This window comes from Periplaneta americana, chromosome 4 (genome assembly GCF_040183065.1).
Source record: "Periplaneta americana isolate PAMFEO1 chromosome 4, P.americana_PAMFEO1_priV1, whole genome shotgun sequence".
NCBI classification, from domain to species: domain Eukaryota; kingdom Metazoa; phylum Arthropoda; class Insecta; order Blattodea; family Blattidae; genus Periplaneta; species Periplaneta americana.
This window is the reverse complement of record NC_091120.1, coordinates 122371753-122382898: the sequence shown is the minus strand read 5'-3', so window position 1 is coordinate 122382898 and position 11146 is coordinate 122371753. Positions and strand designations below refer to the sequence as shown.

Below are 11146 nucleotides of genomic sequence, written 5' to 3'. Positions count from 1 at the left end.
ATGTAACCAACCAACCATCCCTATTGAAATTCCTTTTTTTTTTTTTTTTTTTTTTTTTTTAGCCAGAAACCTTTTTTTGTAAATTAGAATACCATAAGTGTTTTAAGAATGAGATATCTCATGAAGTAGAGTAGTAGAGGTAGGAAATGGACTGTGAAATTGGAAATGATTTAGACATGACCAAGCAAATCTGTTATGTTGGAATGTATCAGATTTATTTATTAACAATATTTCATTTTGTACATAAACACAAAGATCTTTATTGAAATTAACTGTTTGATGTTTTACTGTAATAGAGAAAAGATCGTGAGCTCACGATAGGTACTATATATATATATATATATATATATATATATATATATATATATATATATATAATATTAACAACATAGTAGTAAATGTTACACAAAGAAAAAAAAATCATACCAAAACATTCTTAATACTCTACATATTTATTAATGAAGTAATCTCTGCTCTTTGAAGTCAGCTAACCGCTTAATTTTCTGATATTTTCAGATATACTACCATTAGTTATTATTGTGTTGTAAGGAAAATAATTTCAAATAACTCTTAGTAGAAATTGGAGTCTACAATGCTGTGTTCTTATTGTCTCCAAATAAGTAGCTATAATGTGTAAAGTCTTCTGGTTACATTGAAGGCAATCATGCACAAATATTTTTTTTAAGATTAACACTTAATGACATTATGTCAGTTTGTTCATGAATTTCTACATTACATTTTGGACCATATGTGGGGAATATTGGAAAATATTGTATTCACTAGTGTAACTTTGTGTTCAAACATTACGAACATTAGTATTGTGGTTAGTTAATTTAAGTTCCATTTCTCTGAGAAACACAAATATAACAAACTGAAGAAATAAAATCATACACAGTACATGATAAACATAAAATTAAAACAATAAAAATTAATATTTAATGACATTATGCCAGTTTGTCTGTAAACTTCAACATGAAATTTTAAGCTGCCTGTGGGGAATATTAGAGAGTAGAGTAAGAGAGTTAATGGGTTTATTGCCAAAAACTCAGCATTTGTTGATTTCAGTTAAGTTGTACAGGTTTAAGAATTCCAACGTATATGTAGCACCTACTACTGTATTTATTTCCTCAATGGCATAATTTGTCATTTAATATGAAAATATTCTAAATGCTAGTGCAGAATACAATAACTTTATGTTCCAACATTGCGATTATGGTAAATAGAGTCTACAGTACATTTCACAGGCTTTGTTGAAATATGCCAACAACATCGGTCCTGTGTTTGATATTATGATGTTATTTCAAGAAAAAAAAAATTATTATTGCCTTGAGTTACTTCGTATTGTAGTTAATTTAGGTTCCTTTTGTTTGAGAAAAATACCAAATCATAACAAGAAACATAATGTAACAAAAATACAAGAACAATACAAAATAGCAATAAATAGCAACTAAAATTAAACATGCAAAATCTTAAATCAAAAATACACAAAGAAAAAATACTCATTTGGCCACAATACCACAGTATCAGTAAATGTGCACATCACTTTTCTGCATCCAGTTTCACAAGCACATTAGGTGCAAAACTTCTCACACCTGCAGTTCTCGTTGACATGAAGAAGAGGAGTGCCAGCGAAGATAAAGTTGTATTTGAAAAGTAATGTTAATATTATTTTACATATACAATCCTGCAGACAATCCTCTGGTTCATGATTTGTACAGGAATGTCCCTGGTTAACAGAATTCAAATGTAAAGCCCTTAATATCTACTTATACAGTACAAGTGAAACAGAATTGTTAGAAAATTATTGAGTATTCCTTGTAAAGCCACTCTTCTACGAAAGTTTGCCTTATATACAAATGATGTTGGGTTTTGTGAGAAAATACTGGATAAGCTAAAATATGCTTGTGACAAAATGAGTGACATAGATGAGCTGTGCTGTCTCATATGCGATGAAATACCACTAAAATCAGCTTGGCTTGTAACAATAATGATGATTTTGTTGATGGGTTTCAAAGATTTGAAAAACACTTGTCAGGTAAACCCGCAAATCAGATGCTTGTGTCTATGGTGAGTGGTCTATGTCTTTATTACAAGCAGGTAATGAATTACTTCTTAGCAAATTCTGCTACTCCTGGTATATGTTCAATAGTGCAACATGGACATTAAGCCATTTAGTTGCTGCAGACATTTATTGCTTGTCAACACTGCTTTTAAAGATATTTCATCCCACATAAGGCAACCTACTTTGTCAGTGTGAGTCATCTTACTACAGGCATTCCTTGATATGTCGAATAATTTGTGACTAAAACCAACATCAGTGGTATACTTTCGCAAAACTCTAAGCAATGTAGCCTTAGAAGGGAAATTTAATAACTTCCTAATCATTCTATAGGCACTTGGGCTCTGTAAATACATATTAAGAGCCTTTGGTTTCAATTCCTGTGACCACCGAACTCTCTGTACATACCTTGCATTTGAGGAGACAATTTTTTACCAATTCATATAATGGCCCGGGAACCTTCTTCCTTAAAGTTGCAAGGGCAATGTCAATCTTCAGATCTCTCTGTGTGGTCTTGAGGACCCTTCCTCTCAGATGATGCAGTTGTACTCGAAGACTGCAAATTTTCCTCCTCTTCAGTGTTACTATCGGTGTGGCCGTGGTTTGCATTCTTGGGGGCTCCCCAGCCTCTTCTCACTGCCTCTCCTCTCTTGGGGGGTCACCAGCCTCTCTGGCGGGGGTCCTCTGTTTCTTTCCGTACAAAATAAAACAACCAAAAGGTTACAATTATGAACTGACAGCAAGAGTAAGTAGTCCTGTACCACCAAGGATAGAGGTTACAATTGAAGCGTTGGGCCGAATAATGGTTTATGTTACAATTTTTGTCATTATACTTTATCTTAGAATGTTATCAAATTATTTCGTTTCAGGAACAGATTTGCGGAAATTCTTTCAAGATGTGCTCACAGCTTGCTCTTGATGTCAGAAAGGAACTGTTTAAAATGTGTTACTCTCTTATAGTCAACATTTAAAAACTGTGTTTGTCATTGTCTTCATTATTATTCTGTTCATAATGTTACAAACTTCTCCGATGTTTAATATGACTTTCAGTAACATACAATCTATACTTTGCTTAGTGTACAAAACATATTGATGGAATAACGGTGTATGTTGCCCGTCCAATAGTAAATTATTTATGAGTGGAATGACGATGTAACATTTTCGTTCCTCCTGCCCAGTTAGCAGATTGCAATACAGACCATTATTCGCCCCAACGCTTTAATTATGGGATCTACTTAGCCTGATACTTCACTATTTGTGTGAATGGCTTTTCTTTACGTATTCATTCACAATTTGCAATTACGACAGAATTTATAGGTATAGATATGAAGCACTGAAATTTCATAATATAAAAGGCTTGCAGTTACTTAGGTAAGTTACCTTGACCATTGGAGATAGCTTCAACTTTGAAAGGTATGGCTCCCGAAAGCTGTTGTGCAGTTTGTTGGGCTCTTTAACCATCAGATCTTATATTCCCAATGCTTCTAGGCATGCCTTGCATCTGAAAAAAATTGAAATAAAATGTAAAATAAATATAAATTATGAGCACAGGAAAACCATTTCATGGCACTTAATAAAATCACTTTGAGAACCAAGAAAAATTAAAATAAACTCCTCCAGTCAGCTTCACGTTAAAATACTAATTATCTCATCATTTCTATTGTAGGCCTAATTTTGGTCCAGGAAAAAATTCGTATTTAAAGACAACATTTGTAAAAATACAATGTAGGCGAAACAAAAAATTAAATAAAATATAGGTGGATAAAATATGTCATAAAATGGTTTAAGTATAAGCTACATCATCATAGCTCACTGCAGCTGTTCCCTTTCACTTTATAGGCTATTAGAGTGCCACGAAGTCACGTTCCTGTGCTTACGGTAATTTCATACACATATACAGTATAGCCTATATAACATTTAATTATATCATAAGTAGACTTGTATTATTATTATTATTATTATTATTATTATTATTGCAATTTATTATTATAAATATTACTATTATTTTTATAATAAATGTTATAAATATGTAAAAGTCTCAAGTAATAATACCACGCGGGGAATATTCAAGGAAAGGGTCTATTACTCTATTTTTTTCTATTGGAATATTGAAACTCCGGTACCAAGCAGCACACGACACGACGTGGTTTGCTGCAATTTTATTGGTTATATTCAGTGTTTGAAATAACTTTTTTTCTCCCGTGTGTGGTGCGCAAAACAGCAAAGTTTCTCCTGCACTGTATAAAAAGCTTCGAAAATAAAAACAAAAAATGCATCTTCTATATATATATATATATATATATATATATATATATATATATATATACTTCTATCAATAGAAATAATAATAAAAGTCTGTTAATATGTAACTAGATGTTACAAATTCTGTATATGTGTGTATGAATTAATATCTGATAACCTAACCTATATAATTTAAAATGAGCACGTGGCTAGCAAAATTTACAAGTATATCAAATTAGTTATAAGTGATAACAGTGCTATATATTGTAAATGAAAACTCACCTCTCACTATCCCAGGTATTTGAAGAAACATTTCGAGTGGTGACTACTCTTCTTACTTCCGCAGTATGGATATTCGCATTTAATTCGTCCGGCCATCCTTCCCTCGCCTAGGCAAGAAAATTCAATATGTCTTCTTCTTCAGTTCTTGAAATACGGCAAGAAATTGTTCCAGGACTAACAACTTAAACCAAGAGCACGCAAGTTCATTCTCCATTTCCAAGAGTCTAAAATCAGTGACGGAATGTTGGTAAGAGGCGATGTTAGCGCTCATCGTGGCAGTGCCATAGAATTAACAGCGATTAACAGGGAATAGATACGATTGACCCCCTCTCTTCTATTTCTACTCCTCTCCTTGATTAACATCGACAAGTGTGGTACTGGTATAGTGAAGTGATAAAGTGTAGTGTTGGTCCATTGAAATATTGTAGTGTGGTGATACTTCAAAGTAGAAATAATTTAAAACATAAATAGTGAAGTTTCATCTAGACTGAAATATAAGTGCAGTGACGTGTCGTGTAGTTTAACGGCAAGTGTGGTATAGTGAAGTGATAAATGTGTAGTGTTGGCCTATTGAAATATTATAGTGTGGTAATACTAAAGGGTAGAAATAACCTAAAACTAATATACACAAGTACATTAAATTGAAAAGTGAGTGAAACTGAATTTGTAATATACACAATGTGTGCTATGGCTGCTCTGTCTGGAAACTGTCGTAGTTGTAGAAGGATTGTAGTGAAAGGAATGGTATGTAATAACTGTAATTTCTGCTTTCATTGGAAATGTATAGATATAGATCCTGATAATTTTGTTGGTAATGGTAGTTGGGAATGTAGTGATTGCATGTATGATAGAAAGATGCGCTATTAACTGGAGAGAATCAGAGCCCTAGAATTGGAATTAGATGAGGCAAAGTGTGAAATTAATAAATTGAGAGCTTTGAAGGATAGCATTAGTGTTTCGAATAAAGGGGGATCTGACACTTGGATGAAACCGAAGAATTCCAAATCTATGAGTAGACGTTTCTCTGCGGATGATGCTGCATCAATCAAACTGACCAACAAATTCAGTACTCTTCAAGCAATGAATGTTGATCAGGAGAACTCATACCCAGTATCGACACTAGTAAAGGTCAGTCAGAAAACAGATAAGGTTAATGATTGTAAGAGTAAAGTATTGATTTTAGGAAGCAGCCATGCAAGAGGTATTTCCTCACTTTTGAAGTCGAAAATGGGCGATGAGTTTGAAGTATCTAGTGTATGTAAACCTAATGCTCCTCTCAAGAATGTTGTTGAGGATATGACGAAATTGAGTTCAGATTTTTCTAAGAGGGCTCATGTAGTTATAGTGGGTGGGCCTGGTAATAGTATTGATAACGATTGTAACTATTATATTGAGAAAGATGTCAACAACATAATTGAAATGAGCAGCCATACCAATGTGGGATTTCTCAGTCTTTTCAGCAGGTACGACAAGCCGTGTCTTCACAGGAGGGTGAGAAGTGTGAATATGCGGCTTGAGCAGGCTCTGATGAGACCTGGGACATCACACATTGATTTTATAGATGTAAGCCCTATAAGAAGGTATGAATATACGTCACATGGCCTGCATCTGAATGGTAGAGGCAAGGAGCACCTTTCGGTTCTTATTGCTAATAGCATCAGAGGCAGCCATGTTAAAAAGCAGAGTTGTAATATTCCTGTGTTAGTTAATGCTAGGGCTTCTCCTTTTTTAGGTTAAACCTCCCACTAGTAAGGTGTTTGAAACAAGTTCAACTAAATTGTAAATGCTCTGATGTTTCTAGTAATGAACACAGTAATTTCACTATTTTTCATCAAAATATTAGGGGATTAAAACAAAAAACTGATGAATTGATCACTTTTTTAGCAACTCAAAATCATAAACCTCAGATATTATGTATAACTGAACATCATATGAAGCAACAGGAAATATTACAAGTGTCTTTACATGGATATATATTAGGTTCTCATTTCTGTAGACATGTCTTCCAAAAAGGAGGTGCCTGTATTTTTATCAGAGAGGATCTATTATTTAGTAAAATTGATATATCTGATTTTTGTCTTGAACAAGATATTGAAATCTGTGGAATACAAATTGGTTTTGAGATATCAATACATAATATCTTATGTGTTTATAGGGCGCCAATGGGAGATTATAAGAAATTTACAACTAACTTAGATTCATTATTGAAAAGGCTTTATAAACCACATACCGAATTTGTAATCTGTGGTGACATAAACATAGATTATCTATCAGAAAGCTCACGTAAAAGAAAATTAAACTCACTTCTTGAAACTTATAATCTTAGTCACACAGTAAGTTTTCCAACCAGAATACAAGCTGGAAGTAGTACAGCCATTGATAATATATTTATAGATAAAAGTAGATTGAATTCCTATTCAACAGTACCATTAGTCAATGGCCTGTCTGATCACGATGCACAAATTCTAAGTGTTTTCAATATGAGTGAAAAATTCCGAAGTGTTGATTTAAAAATCAAAAAAAGGATTATAAATGCTGAATCTCTTCATCATTTAAATACTTGCCTACAAAATGAATCTTGGGAAAATGTATATAGTACCGATACCATTGATATTAATACAAAATTTAATGAATTTTTCACTACATTTACGAATTATTTCAATGAATGTTTTCCAGTCAAGGTGGTGAAAAAATGTAAAAGAAAAAACATGTGGATAACTCAGGGAATTAAAATATCATGTGCTACAAAAAGGAATCTATATTTAATGAGTAGGAATAGTGATGATCCTCATGTTCTTAATTACTACAAGAATTACTGTAAAACTTTGACAAAAGTTATAAAAGATGCAAAGAAAATGTATTTGAATGAAAAAATACAAAATTCAGATAATAAGATTAAAACTATTTGGGATATTATTAAAAATGAAACTAATCGATATTCAAAGAATGAAAATATTACTTGCATTAAAATCAATGATAGTAAAATAGATAACCCAAAATCAATTGCAAATCATTTTAACGACTTCTATATAAATATTATTCAGAACTTAAACATTCAAGATTGTGCAGAAGATGCTGCACTTGGTTACCTAACTGATGCATTTAACACTGAGTTTTTAGGTCTCAAATTTATTCCCACTACCGTAGCAGAAATCATGCATGTGATAAAACAACTAAAAACAAAATATTCCTCTGGATATGATGAAATTCCAAGTAAAGTTCTGAAAGCTTGTTCTGAAATATTATCCCCTCCGTTAAGCTATCTAAGCAATTTGTCAATGCAATGTGGTATTTTTCCAGAAATACTCAAATATTCAATAGTCAAACCAATATACAAAAAGGGAGATAAATGTACCATTGCTAATCATAGACCCATATCATTATTAACAACATTCTCAAAAGTGTTTGAGAAAGTTATGTATAATAGATTATATCATTACCTGGAGTCCAACAATATATTAGTTTTAGAACAGTTTGGATTTAGAAAACAAAAATCGACAGAGAATGCTGCTTTTAGTTTGGTGGATGAAATACTAAATTCATTAAATTCGAAACTACATGTAGGTGGGATTTTTTGTGACTTGGCTAAAGCATTTGATTCTGTAGACCATAGTATATTAGTAAAAAAATTGAAGTTTTATGGTATTAAAGATGAGACGTTGGGTTGGTTTACATCGTACTTATCAAATAGAAAACAAAAAGTAGAAATAAATGTACCAAATAGTCGTAAAGGTAAAGGTAACCTCGTAACATGCCATGAAGACACTTGGGGGGGCATGGAGGTAGAGCCCCATGCTTTCCATGACCTCGGCACTAGAATGAAGTGGTGTGGTCGGCACCACGCTCTGACCGCCTTTTACCCCCGGGAAAGACCCGGTACTCAATTTTATAGGAGGCTGAGTGAACCTCGGGGCCGTTCTGAAAGTTTGGCAACGAGAAAAAATCCTGTCACTACCTGGGATCGAACCCCGGACCTTCCAGTCCGTAGCCAGCTGCTCTACCAACTGTGCTACCCGGCCGCCAACAAATAGTCATAAAGTTACTTATTCAGAATTTAGAAATATTAAACATGGTGTTCCGCAGGGGTCAATTTTAGGTCCATTGTTGTTTCTAGTTTATATTAATGATTTAGCCTTGACCATAAACAATTTATCTCATGTAATTTTATTTGTAGATGATAAAAGTGTAATTATTTCAAGCAAACAATACGATCATTTTATAAACACTTCTAATACAGTGCTGAATCTAATGAATGAATGGTTCCATGCAAATAAACTAGCACTTAATGTTGATAAAACCAGTGCAGTCAAATTTAGTACACACAATAGTGCTCAGGTTTCCTACAGTATTCGATTAAATGGAACTCATCTCAAAGAATCTATAAGCACAAAGTTTCTTGGTTCAGAATTGGATAATCACTTGAACTGGAAAACGCATATAGAATGTATTACTCGTAAATTGAGCTCTGCCTGTTATGCATTAAGATCCTTATCTACTATTGGTGATATAAACTTACTTAAAATGTCATACTTTGCATATTTTCACTCTGTAATGAAATATGGATTAATATTCTGGGGTAACTCGTCTGAAGCTAAACACGTTTTTGTTTTACAAAAGAAAGCTATAAGAATAATGGCCGGTGTGCATAAAAGAACATCATGAAAAAATATTTTCCGAAACTTAGAAATCTTGACTATACCTTGTGAATACATTCTTTCCCTAATGATGCTGTATATTAAGAACCAAGATAAATTCAGTACTAATCAAGACATTCATCATTTTAATACAAGACATAAATCAGATCTTCATCTACCCTCTGTTAGTCTAAGCTGTTTTAAAAAAGGAGTTCGCTATTCATGTATAACAGTCTTCAATGCACTGCCTAATTATCTTAAAGATTTGAAGAACCACGAGAAAAGGTTCAGAAAAGAATTAACCAAATTTCTACATACTCATACCTTCTACACAATTGATGAATTGTTTATGCTTGTGAATTGAATTATTCTACTTAAATGATATGTACAATTTTATATAGCTCAACTAGAATATGTTTTTATATTGACTTAATCTGTTTACTATGCATTGTATATTTTTGTTTAGCATTGAATGGTAGTCTGTATACCTCAATTGATGAATTGTATATGCTGTAAATTGTATAGTAGTCTGTATATAGCTCAACTGATGAATTGTTTATGATTATAAATTGAATTAATCTACTTGATATTAATTGCACAAATTTGTATAGCTTAATGAAAGTATGCTACTTTGTATTGTATATATTTCTATAGTTTTGGCCGATGAATTGTATATGCTTTAATTTGAATAGTAATCTATATAGCTCTCTTGATAAATTGTGTTTGTAATTTGAAGTAGTTTGCATGATATGTATTATCAATTTCTGTATATCACAACTGGTTGAGTTGTTTATGCCTTAAATTTAATTAACTTACCTGTTTTGTATTATGCATATAGCTCAACTGATGAATGATCGTTTGCGTTTGTAAATTTAATAATCTGATTGGCTATGTATTGTATACTTTTAGTAGAGCCATCGATGTAGCTCAGTCGGCAGACTCGCTGGGCTGCTGATCCGGAGCTGCGTTCGGGCTTGGATTGGAAACCCCTTTGGTCTTCGGTTTCTTCCGAGGTTTTCCACAGCTGTGGGACTGAAGCTGAATGATCTATGGCGAGTCCTTGGCATCAACCCCTTTGATTTGATTACCTGGTTGGGGTTTTCCGTGGTTTTCCCCAACCAAAAGGCAAATGCCGGGTAATATTTTGGTGAATCCTCTGACATCACCTCATCTCACTACATCTCGCCAAAATGTAAAAAATTGCACAAAATTGTAAAAATTGTAGAAAATTACTAAATTGTAAAACTATAAAAATTTGTAAAAATTGTAATTGTAATATTGTAAAATTTTGACTTGTTCCACATCTTAAAGCTTCATTGCTCATGTAAGATTTATGGAATAAAATAAATGAATGAATGAATGTCAGTTTTATATAATAATTATTTTTAAATGATTAAACAACTCCAAATATTTATCCATTATTGTAAATGTTGTGTCTGTCAGTACTCTACAATATTGAATGAGTGAAAAATGTGTACAAAAAATCTTTTGAAGACATAAATTTTTTCCTTCTCCTGAAAACTTGTAAAAACTGACATAATGCCTTTTAGCTCTGACTGATTCACTTTTACATTGCTTTATGATGTATGAAATTTTATTTCATGATCACATGTTAGCGTCCCAATTTGGTATTCTGGGTAATTATGAAGTTAATATTGCTAATTTCTGTGTAATTTTTTTCAGAATTTTTTGAGGTGACATATTTTGCGTTATTCAAGTTGAAAGGTAAAATTACATGACCTTGCAAACTAAATGGTTACAAACATAGTTGTGTTATATATATATCATTTGAAAGGTTTTTTCATTAGCTTTCGATTAAGGCCTTTCCCAAGTCTGTAAATTAATTAGGCCTATTATTTGAGTTATACCAATAAATAGAGTCATATGCTAGAAAATCCTTTACATTTTAAATTCTTTGAAGTCCTGTATT

General features: G+C 32.5%; 2 long non-coding RNA genes across 2 annotated transcripts; one reads left to right on the top strand and one right to left on the bottom strand.

Annotated features, from left to right (window-relative positions):
- Window positions 1-408: 408 nt before the first annotated feature.
- LOC138698170 (uncharacterized) lies at window positions 409-4690 on the bottom strand. Its single transcript, XR_011331750.1, has 3 exons — window positions 4583-4690; window positions 3440-3560; window positions 409-2749 (listed from the first exon to the last, which is right to left on the bottom strand). It is a non-coding gene; the product is annotated as an uncharacterized lncRNA (long non-coding RNA).
- Window positions 4691-4970: 280 nt separating this feature from the next.
- Window positions 4971-10576, top strand: LOC138698169 (uncharacterized). The gene is made up of 2 exons (XR_011331749.1): window positions 4971-5326; window positions 10126-10576. It is a non-coding gene; the product is annotated as an uncharacterized lncRNA (long non-coding RNA).
- The last annotated feature ends 570 nt before the right edge of the window (window positions 10577-11146 follow it).